The sequence below is a fragment of the Lathyrus oleraceus genome, chromosome 5, assembly GCF_024323335.1.
Source record: "Lathyrus oleraceus cultivar Zhongwan6 chromosome 5, CAAS_Psat_ZW6_1.0, whole genome shotgun sequence".
NCBI classification, from domain to species: Eukaryota; Viridiplantae; Streptophyta; class Magnoliopsida; order Fabales; family Fabaceae; genus Lathyrus; species Lathyrus oleraceus.
The window spans coordinates 92,270,431-92,297,149 of record NC_066583.1 but is presented as its reverse complement, the minus strand read 5'-3'; positions in this window follow the sequence as shown (position 1 = coordinate 92,297,149).

Below are 26,719 nucleotides of genomic sequence, written 5' to 3'. Positions count from 1 at the left end.
GGTTCATATTAGTGGCTATTGACTACTTCACCAAGTGGGTTGAAGCAGCCTCTTATACGAACGTGACGAAGTAGGTCGTTGCCAGATTTCTCAAGAGAGACATCATTTGCCGATATGGGGTTCCCGAGAGAATCATTACTGATAATGGTTCTAATTTGAACAATAAGATGATGGCAGAATTGTGCCGGGAATTCAAGATTGAACATCACAATTCTTCTCCCTATCGTCCGAAGATGAATGGGGCGGTTGAGGCAGCCAATAAGAATATTAAGAAGATTGTGCAGAAAATGGTGGTAACCTATAAAGACTGGCATGTGATGCTGCCGTTTGCGTTGCATGGGTATAGAACGTCGGTGCGTACGTCTACTGGGGCAACTCCTTTCTCATTGGTATATGGGATGGAGGCTGTATTACCTGTTGAGGTTCAGATTCCCTCTTTGAGAGTCCTGATGGACGTGAAATTGCAAGAGGCGGAATGGGTAAGGACCCGGTATGAAGAGTTGAGCCTGATAGAGGAAAAGAGGCTAGCAGCCATCTGTCATGGGCAGTTATACCAGCAAAGGATGAAGCGTGCTTTTGACAAAAAGGTGCGACCTCGGGTATATCACGTAAGTGATATGGTGCTGAAAAGGATCCTTCCTCCTCAAAACGATCGAAGGGGCAAATGGACACCGAATTATGAAGGTCCATTCGTGGTCAAGAAGGTTTTCTCTGGCGGAGCCTTGTTGCTAACGACCATGGATGGCGAGGATTTTCCATCCCCTGTGAATGCGGACGCAGTTAAAAAATACTTCGTATAAAGAGACCCGCTGGACGAAAAGAATAAAATAGTCCAGGCAAAAATGGGCATCCCGGCGAACCAAAAAACAGAAAAGAAATGGTTCGGGCAAAAATTAGGGATAAAAATGAAAAAATGTACACCCGGCAAGTCGAAAACCTGAAAAGGCGACTTGGGCAAAAAAGGGTATCCCGGTGGACTGAAAACCCGAAAGGGCGGTCCAGGCAAAAGAGGGATTGAAACGAACAACTGCGTCTAGCATGATCGTTTGCGCTTTGGTTAAAGCATCATAGATAATACCCGGTAGGGATCAGTTGGAATCGTCTTGTTCAGAAGGCAGAAAGCATGGAGGGTCTGAGGATATATGGGGTGTAACCGAGTTGGAACTCGATGAGATCACGGGTTTCACATTGCCATTAGGATAGATTTTTCCTTTTGTGCGCAATTACCTCTTTTCAGGAATTGCTTCCTTTGTATTGCTCAATTTGAGCCACACAATTTTCAATCAATAAAATGCATATTCAGTCAAATAATTTTGTTTTTTGTTTTCATTACCGCTTTGATTGCAAAAACATCCAGATTATTTTGATAAAGAATCTTGCATTGCAAGACATACAGGTCCCTTCCAATGCATGTTTATAAGATTGAAAGCTTGAAATCTTATTCGGAAGGTTAAGTGACCCAAGTGTTGAAATCTTGACACGCCTGGGGCACGGTTTTATCTAACGATCTGTTTTGCAGGAACTGTTAGATATTTTTTACTCACGTGCAGGTTGTGATGAGGAAGTTGTTGGCGAAGCAAATCCCCATGGGGTCCAATCAGGGACGAATGAATGGGTAAGAATGATGAAGACGTTGAGGCGTACGACGATCCTTGATTTTAATCAAGAAGACTCTTCAAAATCGGAAGATTGGAAAGTTTGTAGAAATTCCCCGCAGGGTCCAATCAGGGACGAATGAATGGGTAGAGAAGCGATGAGAGACGTCGAGACGTGCGACGACCCTTTGGAATTAATCAAGAAGACTCTTCAAATTCAGAAGATTGAAAAGTCTGTATAATCCCAGGAGTACGCTCTCCGTCGAGCGCGAAGCGATTGGGAGTACAAGATGATGGAGCAGAAAAGGTCCAGACGAGTCTGGGAATTCTCAAAAGTGGAAAGCCGATACGAGATTGGGAGGTGGAATACCATGGTCCGATGAGTCGACGGGTGTTCTGTACCAACTTTTCTCATTTTCCCAGCGAGGTCCCCAAGTAGAAGTAGAGGACCAACTCCCTAGCATATCCAAGGTCTATGGATCCCCTAGCCGAGTCAGGATGGTTATCCCCGGCAGGTTGAAAACGGTGTTTCCTCAGCAGCCAGGCCTGAAGGTTGCTATTCCCCGAGTGGAGCGGGTTTCAATGAAATATATCTCCAGCAGTGTTCATCCTACCAGTGGATTGGATGAGTTTTCCGTAGCAGACTGATATTTGCGTCCCCAGCTGGGTTGGTTCTACCTATGGATTGCATGGGTAATCCCCAGCGGAGTGGCATTCGCTTCCCTAGCAGGGTCAGGATGGTTATCCCCAGCAGGTTTCAGATCGATGCTTCCCCAGGCGCCAGGCCTGAAGGTGGCTGTTTCCCGGCAGAGTATCTGTGAGCATTTTCCCAATGAAGTCGTCAGGTATCTGTGAGGGTTCTCCAAGCAGAGTTGGGATTGATATCCTCAGCAAGTCAAAGATCGTTGTATCCCCACAGAGCGTTGGTGGTTCTTATCCCCAGCAGTTTCTCGAGCGGATTGGGTGCAAAAGAGGTTCTTCCCCAGCAAGGGTTGCCTTGTCCCAGCAGCAGTATTATTCCCCAGCGGGGTGGAGATTGGAGTATTGACGAGTTCCTCAGCAGAGTGTCTCGTGCTCCCCAGCAGAATCCCTTGAGGGGGACGTTTTTATGCATTCATCATGAAAAAAATAGCATAGCATGTTGCATAGAAAAATAATAAAGCGCGTAGCATTTCCATAATTATGGAGCATTACGCAGAGAAAAAATCGATCATTCATCATTGCAAGCATAGGCTAGTCTCAAACCGTGGTTACTGTTCGAGAAGTGGTTTTGCCCAAAGGTGAAGAGGTGTTACTCCGAGGAGTTTAGCCTCGTGATTTAATCAAAGGTTTTCCCCAGTAGTGCGATACTGGAGTAATTGTTTTCCGTCGAGCAGAGATGGGAAATGTTGTGCGATCAGCGCAATTCAAGCCGTGGTTACCGCTTGGAGTTTTGGTTTCGCCAGATGGTGAAGATGCATACTCTGAGGAGTTTAGCATCATGATGTCAGATCAACAATGTTTTCCAGTAGTGCGATACTGGATGAGTTTTTCCGTCAGACGGAGATGGAAATGAAATCGAGGGATGTTACGCGATCAACGCGATTTCGGGGTTCAAACGGAGAAAAGGGAATGTGGAGACATTTTCTGGAGATCGGGGTTCAAATGGAGAAAAGGGTGTGCTGAGGCATTTTCCGGGGTTCAAATAGAGATTGGAGTTGAAGATTATATCCAGGATGAGGTCCTTAGGATTATCTTCTGTTCATGTGTCACCTTAGACTCTGGCTGAGGCCAATGGAGGTCGTTATAGGTGTCTTCTGAGGAAGAGATACACATGCTACCTTCCTTTTGTGAAGGTATACCCTCTGACATGTCGCCCTCAGAGTGGTGTTTGGTGTTATTTCCGACGTTGCCAGCGGAATTATCACGAGAGATTGGAGATCGGGGTTCAAACGGAGAAAGGGAGATGTTGCGACATTTTCTGGAGATCGGGGTTCAAACGGAGAAAAGGAAGTGTTGAGGCATTTTCTGGAGAGCGGGGTCCAAATGGAGAAAAGGAGACACGAGGTGTTTTCTGGAGATGGGGTTCACACTGGCGATCGCAAGTAATCGTCAGGCGACTGGGGTTCAAACTGGAGAATGGGGTTCATTATTTTGGCAAACAGGATAACGGGGTTCAAATGCAGTGATCTGAGGATTATTTGCGCAAAAAAGAAAATGTCGGGGTTCAAGAAAAGAAAAAATAAAGAAAATTTTGGGGTTCAAGAAAAGCATAAAAAGAAAAAAGAATAACAATCCCCAACGGATGTGTGGTGTTCAGACCATGGTTATCCCTGTGTTACCATTTATTTTGGTATCCAGGTCGACATTTTTCGGTGTTCAGGCCGACTGTCTCCGTACCAGACGAATCCTTGTTTCAGAGATTGTTTCTTCGCCGATTCTGACAGGCATCGTTAATTATTTTCCCATCAGAGCGCAAATTGTTCGTCTGTTTCTTGGTATTCAATCACTCTTCATCCTGATCATCTGAAAGCCGAGGCTGTTCATATCGACAGGTTCACAGTGGATTGAATAGGGGCAGCTGTAACACCTCAAAATTTGCCCTCCTCTCTTGGGACTAGCTTAACATATTGCATAACATTTTTAGGTCATTAGGCATTGCATATTGCATATCATGTGGTTACATTGTGCAAGTCATCCTCACAAGTCTTGATCAGGAGATGAAGAGGTCATGTGCATGCTGGGGTTTCATTGGACTGGTCATTAATCATCTGAGGATGTGGAGGTCCAAATTAGGGTTTTGTGATTCTCAAGGAGATTGGTCCTTATCTTGGTGGAAATGATTCATCATCATCATTATGGTTTGTCATCATCAAGTATTGGAGCATATTCCTTGAGATTAGGGTTTTGACCACTGGTCAACCCTAATCAGGTGCATTGGGCCAATCAGGGCTTGGCAAGGAGATGGGGTCTATGATGGATATGGGGATCATTTCATGGTTATATTGAGATTATTGAGGCTAGGGTTTCACCCTTGAGCCATTTCATCAGAAGATTGGGGCTCAGATTGATCAGTGCATTGCCAAATTCATCTATTAGTGGAAAAAGTCAAATGTGGTCAACTGTGCATGATTTTATGGATTTGGAGGTGGGAGAGAGTTGGATACACTTCATTCATGTTGAAACAAGTGTTATTTGACATTGCAAAGCTCAAGAATGAAGAAAATAAAGTCAGAACAAAAATTGCCAAAAATAGAAAGTGACTTGTAATGGAAGTTTCCAAAAATGGAAAGTTTTTTACCATAAAATTACATGTCCAAAAAAGCTTCAAATGAAAATTTGTTCAACATGAAAGTTGTAGATCTTGGTCTCACCTTTCCAAAAAGTCCAAGAACTTGAAATTTCCATGTATGGTTGACAAGTTATGGTCCATTCAATTTCAAAAAAGGCCTATAATCAGAGGGGCATAACTTTCACATGGAGTGTCCAAAATGAGTGATCTTTTTATGAGCAAACTCCATTTCACATGTACTTTCATGGTGCATAATCAAAATTCATCAAAAATGGTCGATGCAAAAGGTCAATTTTCAAGTGTACTAATTAAACTCCAAGGGCAAAATGGTCCAACTTGAGAAATAATTGGAATTTTGGAATGGGAGTTTTTGCAACACATCACAAATGCCAAATAGAAATGGTTTGAATTGTCATGAGCTTTCAAGGATCAATATTTGGCTAGGCTATTTTTGAACCCTCACTTTAAGTACAATTTTGGCATGGCATAGTGAAAATGAGGAATACAAGGCCAATTGATATGGGATCAAAGCCAACATATTCCAAATGATATTTAGAAGTTGCTTGAGCTGTCATGAGCTGTCATATGGCAATGGTTGGCAAGGGCATTTTTGAGCTTTCACAATTAAACCACATTTTGCTAATTACATGAAATTTGGATAATTGAGATTAGCAAGGTGATTAAAGCGGAGTATAAATCACTAATTATAACTGAATTGCAAATCATAATCACTTTTCTCAAGATCCATAACAGAATTTCATCAAATTCTCTCAAACTCTCCAAATTTTCATCAAACTTTTTTCACCAAAACTTCATCAATTCTTGACCAAATTGAGAAATTCTTTTTGATTCATCTTCAATCAACCTTGCTCTACAACTGTTTTGGTGAATTGAAGGAAGAAGCTTCAGATTCGAGGACTGTTCATCATAGGTTCATCAATGGCAAATTGAAATTTCTCACACGTGGAGCTGTCTTGGATCAAGCTACGAGTTGCTTTCACCTTCCTAAGCCTTCTTCTTCATCTGTTTTGAAGAATTACACGAGGAAACACGAGATTTCACCACTGCCGTCTCCAAGGTACCTAAAATCGAATCTCACTATTCTTCAAATTGTTACATGGCTTTTGTAGTGCATTCAACGTAGATGAACATGATGTGATTAGTTTTCGATTTGGTTAACTGTGGAGAGAGATATATTGATTTTAAGTTTGATGTCCATTCCTTCTTTCGCTCGATCCGTCTAGCACAGTAGGATTTAGGAAGTTTCGTTAGCATATCTTGAACCTACGTGTTTAGACCTTTCCAACGGTATATCATTTGTGCAATTTCGTTGAGGAAATCTCGTAACCGCATCCGGTAGTGAAGAACATGAACACGAGGAAGGACACGCGAGCTTCTGGAAATTTTCTTCGTTTGATCTTCTTTCCGCGCCTTGCTTTTCAAATCCGTGTTTCCCTCCACTTCTAACCACTCACACGCTGCCAGCAAATTAATGAGTACTACGTCGTTTTGGCGTACTGCTCCACATTTACAAAACTGCCACTGCTACATTTAATTTATATTATTTCGTTTTTATTTTCTTGTGTTATTTCATTTTGTTACATGATCTTAGGAAAATCATATCTCACTCGTTTCTTATCCAATTTTGGTGAGATTTTTTGCATTGTTCTTCTTGAAATGTGTAGAATTTTATCATGATTTTTGTGGAATTTTTGCATGTATAGAAAAATAATTGGCTTAGGGTTTGTGGAATGTGTCACATTTGTATATGTTTTGCCAAAACCATCATGAAATGCTCATACCTTTAAAGAAATGAATGAAAATTTTTGTGCTTATTCTGGACATGTTGATGGTGATTTCCATGTAGAGTTTGTGGTTTTTGGATACTTGGTTGATTAGATATAATTTTTTGAAGTAAGGTGTGACAATTTGTGTCACACCAAGCTAGGTCAACTTTATGATTTTATTTGACTGACCTAGAAATGTTTGATTGCTTCAATTTTTTGCATAAATGATCATTGATATGTCAAGATAACATGTGAATTTTGCTGGGATTTTTGGTTGCATTTTCAAATTGATTGATAATTTTCTTCTCTGTTGGTTCATTTTGCAACATTGTGTGACACATGTTTGTATTTTGCTTGTGAAATTCTCATAGTGTATTGGATGAAGATGAAATTTGATATGTGGATTGTAGACACATTATAGAACATCATGGTTTTGATCCCATTCATTTCTAATATGTTGTCACTGTTTTATGATTTATGGAAGATGATGCTTATGTTGATGCCTTGAGTTGGCTTGTATAATTGTGTCTGGACTTCTTGATTTTCATTGACCTACTTTCTTTTGTCCAATTGAGCTGAAAATTGATATGCTATACATTGAATATGTCCTGTTTATGTGTGAATTTTTGTGGAATTAATTGAATTGTTTTGGTATGCTTTTGAGTGAGATAGTTCTGTTTGGTCTTTTGAAGTTGCAAATTGCATGATTGATGTTGAATTGTGCATGAAATGATAATGGTGAATGGTATGAGCATGGGACCAATTGCATTTGCTTTTGATTTGTTTGAACATGATTTTGGATGAGTTGCACTTGCTGTTTAGAATTTTTTATCCCATTTGGACCCTAGGCTTAGCCTAGTGGTCTAGTTTCTCACATTTGGTTTGGATTTTCAGGTTAAAAGTGCAAAAGGCTTAAGGAGAGAAATGGAAATTGAAAATTGAATTTGTTTGATGTTGTCCACTAACATGTCTTTGTTTTGTAGGGATTGATGCTTGAGCTTGAGCTTATAGCTTGCACTTATGTGCATTAACTTGTGTTGTCTGTATAGATTGACTTTTGCTGTTTATTGTTGGTTTGTCTGAGTACTCATGATACTTGATTGATTTTAGGTACATTTAGTCGCTTACAGTTCTTTAAGAACTTGCTTGCTGCTGCTTGGTTTTTAAACCAATTGAGGTAGGACTTCTATTCTTCATGTAGTCTGGAAGACCTGGCCTGTTACTTGGCCAGGCAACTGTCTGAAGTCCTCCTTAAGAGGCGATGTTTGTGGTTGTTTACATATGTGCCCAAGCAGGTAAAGACCTCTATGAGGCAATTGGTGGATCAAAGGGATATGCAATCTATCCCCCACTATTCTGTTGAGTCGTCCCTCTGCTCACACGGCTGTGTGTCGACGCATTGGGGCACAAACCCAAGATCTTGTGCTGTTGCACAATCGAGTCAGAGTCTTGAGCGTAGAAGGGTCCCTCCATTCTGGACCCACGCTCCTTTGTCTGAAGCTCTCCCTGGTCAGGGATAAGAGCTGTGAAGTTTAATCTTCACTCACCTTTCATCTGCTTCACCTTAGCCTCGCAATGGCAAGGTTAAGAGCGAATACTACCCATGTACAGATGACTTGCCTCGGCAGTCAAACCCATTGTTTGAGCCCACTTGATTGGCTATAGTGTGTGCTATGTGAATGTTTGTTTGAAATGCTTGTTTTGATTGATTGATGCTTGCATGCTTGCTTTCTTCCTGGATAGGATTAGCTTGTTGTTGCGCAAGTAGGTAGAAACCACAACGTAGGGCAATGATGCATGATAACACTAGGCTCGAGTACAGCTCCCTGGTAGTGTGTCTTCCCTTGGTTTCTGGCTAGGATTTCTTTCCCTTTTAGGGGAACTACATCGCCCTGATCCTCGTTCCAGACGAGGTATGTAGGCAGGAGACCGCGCGAGGTCTCTCCGGGCACTTTTTTTTCTTTTTGTGTGTGTGCTTGTTATCTTCTTGTGTATGTTTGGTTCGGATGCCGACGTAAGTCCAGTGATTGGCGGTCGGGCTCCACGTTTGCCCTTTGGTGTGTATTTTGGTTCGGATGCTGATGTAAGTCCAGTGATTGGCATTCAGGCTCCATGTTTGCCTGTGTTTCTGTTTGCTTGTTTGGCGTGCGTGAGCCGAACTACGGCAGCTCTGATTCTCGTTCCAGACGAGATACGTAGGCATAGGATGCGACGTCCTATCGAGCTCTCTTCCTCTTAACCCCACTTGTGTTGTCTTAGCGTGTGTGTATGATGTTTGTCTGTTTATTTTAGCAACCTATTCTTTCTTTTAGAACGTGGATCCCGTCGAGTACGACGGACGTGAGGGGTGCTAATACCTTCCCCTTGCGTAACCGACTCCCTTACCCTTTCTCTTTGGTCGCGAGACCATGCTTTTTCCAGGTTTCTCTGAGCGTTTCCTTTCCCTATCTTGGGATAAATAACGCGCAGTGGCGGCTCTGTGTTGTTCTTGTTTTAGCCCGCCGGTTGTTTTTTCGCGGATGCGACAAAACTCCCCTTAAGTGTCATGATCAGTAACACATAAATAACTCCCTTTTTCATACAAAATACATACTCCCCCTCAAAGAAACAACCTTCACATAGAGAATATAATAAATCAAGAGCACAACTAGCACAACTCTACACTATCTACTCCCCTTTTTTAGCCAGAATATGACAAACTAAGCATTTATTCATCAATGGTAACACAATAATAAAGTAAAGCAATAGCAGAAAATGGGAATTAGAGGTACAGACCATGGAACACGGAGGTGCAATATTCAGGGAAAGGCCCACAAGAAACATACAAAATCAAATAGAAAAACAAACAGCTTAGATGGTTGACTCAATGTCTTCCATATTTTCTAAAGCATCAGTCTGCTGAGATGATGTTCTAACATCTTCATCGACATCAGTCCCTTTTATAATAATTGAATCATCAACCACAACATTAATGGATTCCATCATGCCCTTGGTTTTGGAGTTAAATACCCTGTAAGCTCTACTGCTTGTAGAGTAACCAAGAGATATCCCTATGAGATTTAGATGTCCAAGTTTCTGGTACCATAAATTGACTTCATCTTCCTTGGACATTAGGCATGTGGAAGAATAAGTATTTTCATGTGGAACAACCTTAGGTTTCCACTCCTTTCTAGTTTTAATCATTACATGATTAGCCCTAGGATATGTTGGATATTTTGGATAACCATACACTTTGTAGTAGAAAGGCTTTATATGTCCATATTTTCCAAGTGCATTCAACCTATTAGTGAGATGAGTGAATCTCTTTCGCATGAAACAAGGAGAATCTATCTCCGACATGCAAAAGAGATTCACTCATCTCACTAATAGGTTGAATGCACTTGGAAAAACTGTTTCCAATGAAATTGCTACTGATAAAATTCTGAGGTGTCTTAGCAGGGAGTGGCAACCTAAAGTAACAGCAATTAAGGAAGCAAACGACCTTACGAGACTTACAATTACAACTCTGTTTGGAAAGCTGGAAGAACATCAGCAAGCATTAGAAAGTCTTGAAAAGTTTGAGTACAAAAGTAAGAAGGAAAAGGAGAAGAAAAGAGACAAAGAGGGAGAGAAGAAGCCAATAGCTCTTGTGGCCTCTAGCTCTAAGTACTCACGAAAAGAGCAAAGCGACAATGATTCAAGTAGTGACAAAGATTCAGATGATGAGGAAATGGGACTGTTTGTAAGGAGATACAATAGATTCATTCGAAAGAATGGAGTTAAGCATTCTGACAAAAACCTCATGAAATTTCGAAGACAATCTACAAAGTCGAAACAGGAAGAGAAAAAGAAGAGTAGAGGAAGAGGATCCTGTTTTAATTGTGGTAAATCTGGACATTATAAAACGGACTGTCCTATGAAGTATAAGGATCAAAGAAAAGCTTCACCAAAAGGGTACAACAAACAAAGAAGAGCTTACATTGCATGGGAAAGTGATAGTGATTCATCAAGCACACAAAGCTCAAGTGATAGTGATGAAACCGCAAATCTGTGCCTTATGGCTCACACCAAAAATCTGTCCTACCACAAGAAGAAAATCAATGACAAGAAGGTAAAACAAGCCTATTATAATAACTTCTCTTCTATGTCTTTTTCTGAACTGAAAATAGCTTTTGAAAAACTGCATAACGAAGTTGTAGATGCTTTTAAAAGATTATCTTCCGACAAACAAATTTTCTCATTTTTGGAAGGTAAAGTATACAAAGCTGAAAATGATTTAGAATCGTTAAAAGCTAGTATTGCAGAAAATTCAAAAGATATTGACATTAATGGATGCAGTAAAGTTAGGTATTGTGACGCTTGTCATATTTGGCAAAAAGAGGTAAACACTCTCAAGGTCAAATTAGAGAAAGCGCTACAACCTAAGGTTACTTATGCCGTTGACTCTAGTTTGTTTAAGAAGTCATTAAATCCACCATATGCAAAATACTCTTTTATTCCCAAGGATTTAATGAACAAGAATAAACAAACACATCATCATGGTTCATGTCATTATTGTTGTCGTGCTGGCCATACCATTGAGAAATGCAAGTTTAGGAGATTTCTTGTTCCTAAAGGCATTTATCAATGGATACCAAAAGGCAACCATGTTAGCACTTACCCACTTGGACCCAATGAAAATTGGGTACCAACCTCTCTCGTTTGATATTGTAGGATGAGTGCCTTGCTTCCGTAGATAGAAGATGGTTTCTTGACAGCGGTTGCTCAAGGCACATGACCGGTGACATATCGCTTTTCATAGACTTCAAAGCAAAGAAGAAGGGATATGTTACTTATGGAGACAATAACAAAGGAGCTATACTCGGCAAAGGTAGTGTAGGTAATCCCTCCACCACTACTATTTCTAATGTCCATCTAGTAGAGGGACTTAAGCACAATTTGTTAAGCATAAGTCAATTGTGTGACATGGGCTATAAAGTCTTTTTCACAAAAACTTGCTGCATAATTGAACATGCTGAACAAAACGTTGTGTTTAAGGGTGTAAGAGTAAACAATATCTATATGCTTGACCTTTTTGATGTATCTTTAACAAGTACTAAATGTCTAGTTACCTTGAATGATGATTCTTGGCTTTGGCATAGACGTTTAGCACATGTTAATTTCGATTTGCTTAATAAGGTTGTATCTAAGGATCTAGTAGTCGGTCTTCCAAAAATAAAATTTTCAAAAGACCACCTATGTGACGCGTGCCAAATGGGAAAGCAAACGAGGGTCTCTTTTAAATCAAAAAATATAATCTCAACTTCACGACCTCTTGAGCTTCTCCATATGAATCTCTTTGGACCTTCTAGGACAAAGAGCTTAGGTGGAAATTACTATGGTTTTGTAATTGTTGATGACTATTCTAGATTTACTTGGACTATATTCCTTCATAGCAAAGATGAAACTTTTTCTGCTTTTAAGAATTTTGCAAATCTGTCCCAAAACAAAATGAATTCCAAAATAGTTACAATCCGTAGCGATCATGGTGGTGAATTTCAAAATTATCACTTTGATAAGTACTGTGACAAGTATGGTATTGAGCATAATTTTTCAGCTCCTCGAACTCCACAACAAAATGGCGTTGTGGAGCGTAAAAATCGTGTTTTAGAGGAGTTGGCAAGAACAATGCTAAATGAGGGTGGATTCCCAAAATACTTTTGGGCTGATGTTGTTAGCACAACTTGTTATGTTTTAAACAGGATCTTAATCCGTCCTATTTTAAATAAAACCCCTTATGAACTTTTAAAAGGAAGAAAGCCAAACTTGTCACATCTTCACGTGTTCAGTTGTAAATGTTTTGTTTTGAATAATGGTAAGGAAAATATTGGGAAGTTTGATGCAAAAGCGGATGAAGGTATCTTTCTTGGATACTCACTATCAAGTAAAGCATATAGAGTGTATAATAAGCGTTTACTTACTGTTGAAGAATCTGTCCATGTTTCTTTTGATGAGTCTTATCCGAAAAATGTCGGAAAAGGTATTTCTTTTGATGACGCAGGTGTATCTACAGAAGACATACTCAAGGAGGCTGTTAAGAAAACTGATCAGTCAAAAACAGCTGCCCATGAGAAGGAGGAAGATACTAGTCATGGAGAAGATGAGGAAGAAAAGACAACTGAAGTGAATGAGCTTCCAACAGCTTGGAAGTCCTCAAAAGACCATCCTATCGACAACATCTTGGGAGACATTTCAAAGGGAGTAATGACCCGTTCTAAGATAAGTAATTTTTGTTCTCACTTCGCTTTTGTTTCACAAGTGGAACCTAAAAATGCCAAAGAGGCCTTGATTGATGAATTTTGGCTAATGGCCATGCAAGAAGAGCTTAATCAATTTAAAAGAAATGACGTTTGGGAACTTGTCCCTCGTCCGCGAGATCATCATATCATAGGTACTAAATGGGTTTTTAGAAATAAGCTTGATGAAAACGGAGTGATAACTAGGAACAAGGCACGTTTAGTAGCACAAGGGTATAACCAAGAGGAGGGCATAGACTATGAGGAAACTTATGCTCTAGTTGCTCGCCTTGAAGCTATACGTCTCTTGCTTGCCTATGCGTGTTCTAACGATTTTAAGCTTTACCAAATGGACGTAAAGAGTGCTTTCCTAAATGGTGTCATAAATGAAGAGGTATATGTCTCACAACCTCCTGGTTTTGAGAATGCTGAAAATCTAGACTATGTTTACAAATTAAAACGAGCTTTGTATGGTCTCAAACAAGCCCCTCGGGTTTGGTATGAAAGACTTAGCAAATTTCTAATTGATCATGGATATTCAAGAGGTAAAGTGGATAATACTCTCTTTATTAAACATAAGGGAAAGCACATCCTTTTAGTTCAAGTTTATATAGACGATATAATTTTTGGTTCAACTAACATACACTTGGTCGAAGAATTTTCTAAGGTTATGCAGGGTGAATTTGAGATGAGTCTCATGGGGGAGCTGAACTACTTCCTAGGACTGCAGATAAAGCAACTTGATGAGGGTACAACAGTATATCAAACAAAATACTGCAGAGAACTACTCAAGCGCTTTGGAATGAATGACTCAAAATCAATTGACACCCCTATGCCTACCAACGGAAATCTGGATAAGGATGAGCATGGTAAGTGCGTAGATGTCAAAACGTTCAGAGGTATGATTGGATCTCTTCTGTATCTTTCTGCTTCTAGACCTGACATCATGTTTAGTGTTTGTATGTGTGCACGATATCAATCAAATCCTAAGGATCACACCTAAAAGCTGTTAAACGCATATTTAGATATCTTCATGGAACACCTAAATATGGGTTGTGGTACTCCAAAGGAAGTGATTGTAGTTTAGTAGGTTACTCCGATTCTGATTTTGCTGGCTGCAAATCAGATAGGAAAAACACAAGTGGTACATGTCACCTGTTTTCAAACTCCTTGGTAAGTTGGCACAGCAAAAAGCAGGTATCTGTGGCTTTGTCAACTGCAGAGGCAGAATACGTTGCAGCCGGTAGTTGTTGCGCTCAGATTCTGTGGCTAAAGCAACAACTACAAGACTTTAACATTCAACTCAAACGTATTCCAATAAAGTGTGACAACACTAGTGCCATAAACCTTACTAAAAACCCTGTTTTACACTCACGCACTAAACACATAGAGATTAGACATCACTTTCTTCGCAACCATGTTGAAAAAGAAGACGTTGTATTTGAGCATGTTGATTCTAAAAATCAGCTTGCTGATATATTCACTAAACCTTTGGCAACGGAACCGTTCTTCAACATTCGTCGTGAATTAGGAATCTTAGATCTCTCTCAATTGATGTCTTAAGCATGTTTATTCTTATTTATATTATGCCTCACCTTGGTTGATGAGTTTTGTTTTAGCTATCATGTATACATCACAAGATTACACCAACAGAGGTAATATCACTCCTTTCTACACTTCTTTTACAACTATGTGTATGTTAGAACAAAATTCCTCACTCTCGTGTATGTAAATTTCTTTGCATATATTGTTTGAACATTAAGAAACTGATTTATGAATCATACTTGGGCATAACTACCATGACATACTTCATAATGCATATCCATACTGCATAAAAATTCATTAAAATCTGGTTTGGCATCAGTATGTATCGATCCAAACATGTATGCATCGATTCATATCTTCTGCATTTCAAATTTTTCAAAACTGGTTCAGGATGCATCGATCCATCCGTCGCATGTATCGACACATAGACCTGTTAAAAACATAAATACATGATATGGATCGATCCATGGCCATATGCATCGACACATACTGATGCTATTTGAATTAAATGCATTTTTTTCTCTCTCATGGATCGACACATCAGCCACTCTTATCACATCCTATCTCAAGACTTCATATCAGCAGTACCCATACCTCCCAAAACCAGCGGCTAACCCTAATCTCCCTCATCATCACTCAATCTAAAACCCTAAACTCATTCCACTTTCCCTCACCCATTCATCACAATGCCTCCACGAACCATTCCAGCTAGAGCAAAGGGAAAAGGCAAAGGAAAGGAACCAGTGGGTACTTCTCAGCAGCCACCAGACATTACTCCAAATGCCTTAGACTTGCTTCATCCTGCAATTGCAAATGAGTTTGAGGACTCCTTCAAGACAAGGTTAGTTATGAAACCCCATGTCTTTGATAAAACTGATGCTATTCATCTGCATCTAAATGATGTGGTTGAACTCCTACATGCACAAAGACTTGGGTCATTTTTGTCTACAAAGGATGATTACCATGAGGATTTCACCCGAGCTTTTTATGCTGGCCTACAATTTGGTAGAGGCTATATGTTTAGGTGTTCTATCGGTGTCAGAACGTATACTTTTGAAGCTACTGATTGGGAAACAGTGTTTCAAATTCCGTCTCCGTCGCTTAATTTCAAGTCCTGGCATGACCTGCATTTTGATACTGAATTTAACATGAAGGAGTTTACTCCATCTATCTTAAAACTAGACAGACCGCTGAGTGAGGATGAACATGTCACGTCTGGAATGATTAAGAAAACTCCGCGTATTCTTCATTGGATAATCTCACACATTTTGCGTCCGGCAAACAATGGACATTCTCGGTTGGACAGGGCAAGCATGCATCTCCTCTACATTCTGCAAAATAAGGTTCCCTTGAATTAGGCAAATTACTTTGTAAAACATCTATTTTTCGTGCGCAACAGCTCCAAGAATGTTGCTCTAGGTTATGCTTCTCAAATAATGAAAATTCTTAAGTCTTGGAATGTTGCAATCTCTCTACTTCCTCTCCTATCTCCATCTGCTGCTCAAGAGTTTGACTCCTCCACTTTATCGCATATGGGATATCGGTGGGACAAGGACCGTAAATGCTTCTACTTCTTTGAAAGAAAATCCAAAACAAGGATCTACAATTTTGATGTGCCTTCTGAACGAATCCATGTTGTTGAAGACCAACCTGATGAAGAAATGCAGGATGCGCATGAAGCAGATGTGCCTCCAGCTGAGGACAATGCTGGTTGGGGTGATTGGGTGCCACGAAGGTGGTCTCCAACCAACTATGTGCCTGAACCTACGGCTCCTCCGTTCTCCGGTGGTACTTCATCTTCAACACCTACTGCGGACATCACTCATATGCTTCAACAAATGGAACTTGCCAACAAAGAACGTCATGAAGAGGCACGACATTGGCATGTACAACAAAATGAGTGGCATAAGGAGCATCGTGACTGGCATGATGAGCATACACGGATGTATCAGAATCAACACTCATGTCACCTAGACTTGGTTAAGTGGCACTAAGTTTTCTACAATGAAATGTCTGGCTTTATGGACGACTGCCGTGAAAATCCTGGTATTATGGACAGATTTAGAAGTATTGAAGTTCAGGACCGGTTTAGGCACTACTCCTTCATGGGCCAAAATCCAGACACAATGCCTCCTCCTCCGCCTCCGCCAAGCTTCAGAGATCCTGATAGAGATGATGAGGAATCCTGTGGTGGCCACAATCCCCATTAACCAATCATTTCATTTCACTGCATTTCATCTCATGCTGCTCAAGTTTTATTTGAATTGTTGCACAATATATGGTTTAGCTTATGTAATTCTTAAACTCTTTCTACTCCTTAAATGTTTTTCACTTCTGTTTACCTCTATTGTTATTGCCCTTATTTGTCATTCTTTGTGAGTGATTCTTTACTTTGAAGCTTCCTTCTTTGTGATTGCTAGTTTTTTTATCTATTTTTTTGCCATGTCCTGCTACAACATGTTGCCTTGATAAACCTGTTTCTTCCTCTTTTTGATGTTGACAAAGGGGGAGAAATGCAGATATGCACAAACTCAGGGGGAGTATCACACATCTTGCCAAAAATTTGCCATCATCAAAAATGGGGAGTTTGTGAGCAAATTCTTTACTTTGAATAAATTTTGAATGATAGCAAATTGTGTGATCATCATCCAAATGTTGGCTATGCATTATCTTACATGATTCATTTGTGTTTTTATCCCATTCTATTGTTGCATGACTGTACATAAAGACCCACATTGATACATCTCTTAAAAGAACTCATAAAATCTATTTTGTGTCAGTATGTATCAACACATAATCCTATGCATCGATCCATACAGTATGTTGTAAACCATAAAATTCTTTTGTTCAGTATGTATTGATCCATACGAGTCATGTATCGATACATGGACAGGCAAAATGCTCTATGGATCGATCCATACGAGCCTTGCATCGATCCATGTTAGTTGAAATGTCCTATGCATCAATACATACAAATTATGCATCGATCCATGTTAGTTGAAAAGTCATGTGTATCAATACATACGAATTATGCATCGATCCATGCTTACTTAAATTCCCCAAAAACTCATTAATCTTACAGTATGTATCGATGCATAACCTCATGTATCAATACATAAGTCTGTTTTATGTTCTAACAGCTCCTGTTTTGGCATATATAAGAAATGTTGTGACAGTAGTGAAACAAGAGAATTCTGAGAGGGAAAAAGAGTTGAGACACCAATCAAAGGAGTGTGTAGCAGCTATTGTTTGAGCAATTAGAAACCTGAAAGAGACTTCATCTTCTCCCTCTTCTCAATCTCTTTTCTTCAAGAACATCAACACATAATCATTCTTGTTCTTCGGATTAAAGGATCAAAGAGATAACGTTCAGTGGTAACAATCAAGGATCTAGCTGAGTTGAAGATTGAAGGGGGTTTTGAGGAAAAACCAATTGGTTTGTCCTTCAAGAACTGGAGTGTTCTTGCGGGTTTGTCAGTCACGTTTGCAGAACAGATTCAGCCGCAGTGTTGCGTTTGGAGATCGGGGGATTTCGCAAACAGGTCGTGGAACCGGTGAATTGTTTGCAATTTCGTGCAGGAAACTCTTGATCGTGCTCAGATCAAGTGGAGGTTTCATACAAGAAGAAGTTCTTGGGATTTAGAATTCTATCTTTGTATCGTAACCTTGTATCAACGAATTCGGCATTATTGATAATCAAAGTTCTCAATTTCATTTGAAATTGAGAGGGAGACGTACCCACACGCGAGGACGATGTGGGGAACTTCCTTACCAAATCTCTGCGTATCATATTCTTTCCTTATCTTTCTTTATGTTTTCAACAGTTTCGTAATTTCAGATAGTGTGTTGTGGCTGCACTTTTTGTGATACAATAGTGGCAAGAAAACTTCTTTAACTAAAGTCCACTGTTGTTCATTATTGATCACATACACACCAACTATTTGACAAAACTGTTAGCTGAATTTTATTCATTGGAATTAGGGTTTAGTGATAAGTGCATTCAATTTGATAAGATTCCAGTGTTAATAACTTCTGTCATTCTAATTCAAATCCAGCAATAAATTCGCGTGTCCGGTTTTCTAGTAGCGGTTCAGAATAGACGGAAGTCGATTCAGGACTGAAATTTTCCGCCAAGTTCAAAAACTCTAATAAAATTTGAAATCTGTTTATTTTCAAAGAGGTGATCTATTCACCCCCCCTCTCGATCACTAGCCACACCGTCTAACAAATGTCTTCCACATTTTCTAAAGCATCAGTCTGCTGAGATGATGTTCTAACATCTTCATCGACATCAGTCCCTTTTATAATAATTGAATCATCAACCACAACATTAATGGATTCCATCATGCCCTTGGTTTTGGAGTTAAATACCCTGTAAGCTCTACTGCTTGTAGAGTAACCAAGAGATATCCCTATGAGATTTAGATGTCCAAGTTTCTGGTACCATAAATTGAATTCATCTTCCTTGGACATTAGGCATGTGGAAGAACAAGTATTTTCATGTGGAACAACCCTAGGTTTCCACTCCTTTCTAGTTTTAATCATTACATGATTAGCCCTAGGATATGTTGGATATTTTGGATAACCATACACTTTGTAGTAGAAAGGCTTTATATGTCCATATTTACCATAATAATGACATTTCCAAGGCAAAAATTTGACTTTAGTTGGAGTTTCCTGATGTCTGGCAGAATGTTGTATCATTTGGTCAAATATCATGGGCTCATACTTCCTTTTTGGAGGAATAAATTTTGTCACATGTGTTTTTCCTTGTTTATTTTTATATTGGTAATTAAAACCTATACCTTTTAAGTGTTCAGAACCTTTTCCAACTTGAAGAATTCCATCTAGCATATCAGACCCATTGTTCAACATTCTTATGGATTTGGTCATGTTTTCAAGTTTAGAAGACAATAGATTTACCTCATTTTCAAGACCAGTGACAGTAGATAAAAGTTTCTCTTTTTCAGCCTGTAGTTTAGCTATGATTATCTTTTACTCTTCTCTTGTCTCACACACCTCTTCACTTCTGACACAAAGCTCTTTGTAGGAAGTGAACAATTCTTCATAAGAGATATCCTCGTCATAATAATCTTCATCAGATTCATATCTACCGGTGAAAGCTGTAACATGCTTAGCAATTTCATCATTAGAATCATGAGACAAGCCCTTATTTTGTTTCTTGAGATACGTGGGACATTCTAATCTAATGTGACCAAAACCCTCACATTCATGACACTAAATACATTTTCCTTGATTAGACTTTTCTTCTATTCTTTCTTTTCTTTGAGAATCATTGTTTTTTCTGATGTTGAATGACATGTTCTTAACATCAGGTCTTGACTTCCTATCCATTTTCTTCAAAATCTTATTGAATTGCCTCCCAAGAAGCACAATAGCATTATAGATTCCTTCACCGGACTCTAAGTCACACCGATCCTCTTCATCCTCAGTATTGGAGATAAAAGTTATGCTCTTATTCTTCTTTTCAGATCTATCACTGATAGCCAATTCAAAAGTTTGAAGTGACCCAATAAGCTAATTCACTCTCATGTTGCAAACGTCTTGGGCTTCTTCAATAGTTGTGACCTTCATGTCAAATTTCTTAGGTAGGGACTTGGGAATTTTTCTAACTAACTTTTCTTCTGACATCTTCTCTCCCAAGGCACTAGATGAATTTTCTATTTCAATAACATTCATGTGAAAATCATGAATAATCTCGTCAACTTTCATCTTTAGATTCTCAAATCCGGTAGTGAGAAGCTGAAGTCTAGACATCTTCACTTTAAATGTTCCTTCATGGGTTGTTCTGAGAATCTCCCATGTATCTTTGTCCATGGTACGGGTGTTTATTAACCTGAATATGTTTTTGCCAACTCCATGAATAGAGCATTCAAAGCTTCAGAGTTCCCAAGAGCCAATTCATCTTCTTCCTTAGACCAATCCTCTTCAGGCTTCAAGTCGGTAGTAGCCTTCCATCTTTTTCCTTCACAATAGGATGTCCCCAACCCTTGATGATAACTTTCCAAGTCTTGTTATCCATAGATTTTAGGAATGCCACCATATGTATCTTCCAATAGTCATAGTTGGTGTCATCTAAGATGGGTGGTATGTTAACAAATCCTCCTTCCACGGTACCAGAAAGTATCTCCCTAGAGATCACCCAAAACAGAACAGGGTGTCGGCTCTGATACCAATTGAAATTCTAGTATGCAGATATCAGATGTCGTAAGCGATATCACGACACTAATATCATGACTTCACACAACAATAATAGTAAGCAAATAACAAATGTCGTATACGATGTCACAACACCATGATTAGAACATGTCACACCAAAAATGATTACGCATGTAACAGATGTCGTATACGATGTCACGACACCAAGTTCAAGACCCACCAGAAATAATTATAGTGTAAAAAACAGGAAGTAAATAACACAGGTAAATTGTTAACGCAGTTCGGTGTAATGTCACCTACATCTTGGGGCATCCAAGCCAGGAAGGAAATCCATTATAATAGTATTAGTTTGAAGTTCTAAACAACCTCTGGTTTTACAAACTTCTCACCTAATCACTACCCTTAGAATTTCTATCTAAGAATCTCCTAGATATGAGACCCCTCTCAATTCCCTTCAATCACACACAATGATAATGACTTTAATCAAATAATAGAAGACACTCTTCCAAAACATATAATCCATTCTTGCTTAAAAGCTTATGAGTGATTAACGATTACAACTTAAAGACACAGTCCAACTATAATACCAATGAGATATAAGAGTGACTCACAAATAACAAAGAACACTAAAACCCTAATTTTCCAATGCTCAAGCGTATCTCTCTCTTCTGTATTTTAGGTTTAGTAACGTCCTCTTTAAATATCCTTTGGTAAGCATGGGTTTTGGAATAAAAATAATAGTATATCAAAACAAATTAAATCAAATCAAATTTGATGTCGCCTTAAATGTTTTAACATTTGTTTTGCAGAATCAAATCTGATGTCTCCTTAAATGTTTTGACATCCATTCTGCAGAATCAAATCTGATGTCTCCTTAAATGTTTTGACATCCATTCTACAGAATCAAATATGATGTCTCCTTAAATGTTTTAACATCCATTATGCATAATCAAATCAAATGTTTCCTTAAATGTTTCGACATTCAGTATGCACAATCTTCTGCAGAATTAAATCAAATCTGATATAATGTTTCCTTGAAATGTCTCAACATCCTTTTTATGTCTCAACATCCATTATGCTGGAAACAAAACAAGAGTTCCTAAAAAAACCTTCTTGGACAGTCAGATATGATAGTTAAATATTCATAGAATCTTCAAATATCTCATAATAAAATATGTCTTTCAAGAAGTAAAATAAAACATGCAAAGATGTCTGATCAACATGTCACGACATTTTGCTCAACATCTTGTTGTGATACATGTTTTAAAAAAATTGTTGCCAATCATAAAAGCACAGACCTAACAAATTTGACTTAGAAAAATTTATGGTGCGGAAGCAAGTTTCAAATATTTCCTGGATCAAAAATCGTCTAACCGGACCTACTATTGAATAGCCCGAATATGCGTAAAGGTGTCAATGATATGACAATAATTCATAAGTTAATTAACAACATTTTAAACAACAAATTGAATACTCTACTATAGTAAAGGTATATCTCCAATGATAACAACACACAAAAAACTAGATGAAACAATTTGTCAAACACTTTGCATACGATTAACAAAGTTTGAATGTTTGTATAATGTTTGTATTTCTTAGAAATCCAATCACTACCAAATGGTATATGATTACTACAACAACACAAATTTCATAAATGATTCAAAAATTATTATACAAACAATGTTGATCAAGAGATCAAAGTAATCAACCATTTGTAAACTAAAAAATAAGAGAGAGAGAGAGAGAGAGAGAGAGTACACAAGGATTTGTTTAGGCAGTTCCTCAATCAACCTCGTTATGGGTACGTCTGCCCTCAATTCGAATTCGAATTGAGATATTATTATAATAAATCTTACTTTGCAAATGTATGTATACAAGAGATGAAAGATTAAATCCCACAAACCCTATGTTTGTTCTTGACTCTAACACCTCCAAAAATCTTGATCAAAGATTGACCAAGACACCAACAATTCCATTTCAATTCACCTGTTGTGGCTACTTCCTTGCATGACCTCCTTGCATCAAGGCTTTCGCCCGACTGAATTAATCCTAAGCACACACTTGTTGAACCCAAGATTTGTCAACACGATCCACCATTTCACGCTACTCCCTTGCACGACACACCTAGTCCTAAGGCTTTCACTCGATCGGATCCGAATTGCACAATCTTGTCCAAAAACCTTCAAACCCTAAAGATCTTGAAGTAAAACCCCACCTTGATTTTCTGATTTGAATCCCTCAAAGATCTCAACCCAATATTCTCGGTACAACAAACCTAATTGGACGTTATCAATCCTAATATAGATGACACCCAATCAAAAAATTATTATGTGTAGTTTGATTGTGTGTATGCATAGATTGAATTGTAGGTGACGAGATGCTTTGAAATCCTGGATTCATGTAGGTTTTACTCACTCTAAAAATCTTACTAGAGAATGATGTATGTACTAAGTATATATATATATATATATGTGTAATACTCATGAGAAGCAAAAGAAATGCAAAAGAAATGGAAACAAATGCAATTTTTCAAAGAATTTTATCAATAGGTGGGCCTATACGAGTAATGTGTTGACCTATTCAAGTCATGTGTCGACCTGTTTGGAAGCATGTGTCGACCTGTTTGGAAGTGTGTTGTCTATAGGTCAACCTGAAGACTCGACACATGATACATAAACTACAGACTTTAATATTGCAGTGTACGTATCGACATGTACCATCTAAATAATGATTGTGATCTCTTGGCACAAGACTCCTGCATTCAACTTATTACATAGCTATAAATACATATTTAGATTTTCAAAAATATCTTGCAGTTCTTTTCAACTAGTTGACATGATTTTTAAAAACAGATAACTCAAAAGATAAACCAAATCATATACTTGCATATTACATGGCATCTAAAAGAAGAGTATAGTTTGATGCCCATAGATTTGGGAATACACACCTCTACATCATGCCACTGTTACAAACTTATGTATACATAAGCAAGATCATGTCATATTTCAACTTCCAAGTTCCTAGCATGATCTCTTTTGTTTTGTTTCAAAGGGTATTCAAAATAAATGGGTAAGGACTAAGGATTTAAAAAATGCAACTTTTGAAGTTTCTGACACTAGCAAAACAATAAAAAAATATTGGATTAATGAGGTGTATAACTAGCTTAAGTAAAACCTTCAAGACAAATTATATGCAATCCTGAAAAATAGTGACCTAATAATTTATTGCATCTAGAATCTAAAGTATGCACATTCATCATATCTCTATGGAGCACATTCATTCGCCAAACATTTCAACATTAGTAACAAACAAAAAAATAGCAACCTATTGATTAATTGAATCTATAATCTAAAGTATGCACCTAAAAGTGTTAGCCATCCAACTATACAATATGTTCTTTCACCAAATAGTTTAATAGATATGTAGGAACATGTACATGGTGAAATCAATAACCATCAATATACACCAGTTTATTATAAACAAGTTCCTAGACCAAATATATATGGGCCCAACTAATACTAAGAAAATAACAAGTACCATCTCTTATAAAATCTTAGGTGTGTATAGGTGTTAGATTCCCAAAAGTGCTTATTTGAGCTATCAAATGTGGGCATCTTTCACTCCTTTTTGTCGTTAAAGTGTTCGAAACCGCCTTTGCCTTTGATGATTTGCAATACAATGTTAAATGATCTTGGTACCCTTAATTTGTGTGTTATTGTGCAGAAATTAGGCATGAAAGAATAGAAAACAAAGGCACATGAATGATGGAAAAGGGACCAAGAAAGGAAGCATTCATTAGCATGCTCGCTAGGCGAGTGCTGTAGCGAAGTGCTCGCTAGACGAGCACCCAGCGAGCTTCCAGCGAACATCCCCAAAATTTTACAGTAGCAAAGTCAGCAAACTCGCTAGGCGAGCACCCAGCGAAGGAGGTAGCGAACACTCCCAGATTTGGACAAATCCACAGCTAGCACTTACTCGCTAGGCGAGCCACTAGCGAGCTCCCAGCGAGCAATTCCAGTAGCAAAACCATCTAAACTCGCAGGAGCGAAGGTGGAAGCGTGGGCTTCGCCTAGCGAAGGTTTCTTCGCCTAGCGAACATGTGAAATCTGGACTTAGATATTTTCTGGGCGCAGGCACTTCTGGTGGCCTATTTTGGGGCTCGCTAGGCGAACCATTCTGCTCGCCTAGTGAGCATGACAGCTCAGACAACAGTACTATAAGTAGCAGGGGCTACTTTTTGGAGAGAGTACTTTTTTACTTTTAGACTTAGATATTTTCCAGCATTGTTCTAGAGATTTTTTGTAACCTAGAAACCCATTTTTCATCTTTGATCTTCTCTTAGCAATATTTTACAAAAAGAAGATGGATTCCCATCCAATCTCGATTCTTCGACTAGGATGTTGATCAACCTTCTTCCGAAACTTGTTGACCAAGCTACCATGAAAATGAGTAGCTAAGTCCTTCATTTTGTCAAGGTTAGATGTAGAGGATCATTAGCTTTGTGTGTAAATGGGATGATCTTCATTTGTAAACTCTTTAATGATGAATATATGGTGAAAACTTTGTTTTATTGATAACTCTTTGTGTTGGTTTATGATCGAGAGATGTTTACCAACTCTTTACCTAGGTTTTCATCCAATCTTGTTTGTTAGCTAGAGATAGTAATGAATGATTTTGTTCACGATAAAGTTGAACAAAAAATTTGTCATTTTGATAGATTATGTTAGAGATAAACAATGGATCAAAATGGGAAACCCACAATGTGTGTTAGAGATAAACACATTGGGAGGACTTTGTGAAATAATTTATCATCTAAAGGAGTTTATGAGTTTTGTTGATCGAACATATGCATGCAAAATGATCGTCGAACCCTAACTTTGACAATCTTTCTCAAATAGAAAAACCAAAACTTTTACCGCATTTTCTTACACTTTTATGCAAGCTACCGTGACTAAAACCAAAACCCCCCTTGTTACTACGAGTTAAGAATTAAAACAACTGTCGAACGTCGGCGATATCTCACAATCCCTGTGGAGACGATAACAAAAACCCGACACTCAAACTACACTCAACAAAATGGCGCCGTTGCCGGGGATTATGAATTGATATTGCGAGCATCGCAATAGTTGCTTAATTTTTAACTTTTGAATTTTTGACTTGTGCTTGTAATTTATTTGGTTTAGTGTGCAGCTTTCGTTTTATGCGAGGGCAGGTTCCTGAGGACGAACTTCTTTTTGATCCTGAGATCGAAAGAACCGCAAGGAGACTGAATAGCAGAACGAGACGAAGGAGGCAACAAGCTAGACAAAGACAAGAACAAGGAGAAAGTTCTTCTACAACACATCCACCACCTTTCACACCTATCATGGATCAACCACCACAACCACCGCCCATTTCCACACCATGTGTCAACAGTCCAAGGAATACTGCTCAGTTTGCCAACCACATAGGAAGGCAAGCCGAGATGAAGACGGGAACTCTTAATTTGCTATATGGAAGTCCATTCACCGGAATGGACCATGAAGACCCCTTTGCTTTTCTCACAAAATTTTATGAGATAGCATTGGCGGCCGGAGTTGATCAAGCTCAAGAGCTACCGTTGTTCAAAAGACTGTTTCCCCACGTTTTGCTCGGCAAAGCAAAAGATTGGTACTTGGATCAAACACCTGCAATCATGACGGATTGGAACGTGTTGGAAGAGAAGTTCATTGAAATATTTTTCTCCCACATGGAATCCAAAACGGCAATCTCCGTGTTTTCACAAGGGACCAACGAATCATTGAATGAGGTGTGGGAAAGATTCAAATCCATTCTTCGGAAGTGCAAAAGACATGGTTTTGACGAATTGACTAAAAGCACCGAAGAAGCTACTGATATCATTAACCGTATGGCCCTAAATGACCTTCAAATTCAAAGTAGAGGCAACTCTTTGAAGAAACCGGGAGTGCTTGAACTTGGGACGAACGATGCTATTCTTGCCCAAAACAAACTCATTTCACAACAAGTTGAACTCTTAACTCAACAAATAAAAGAGTTGAGAGAACCTTCAAAAGCTAAACAAATAGCTTGTTGTGAGCTTTGCAAAGG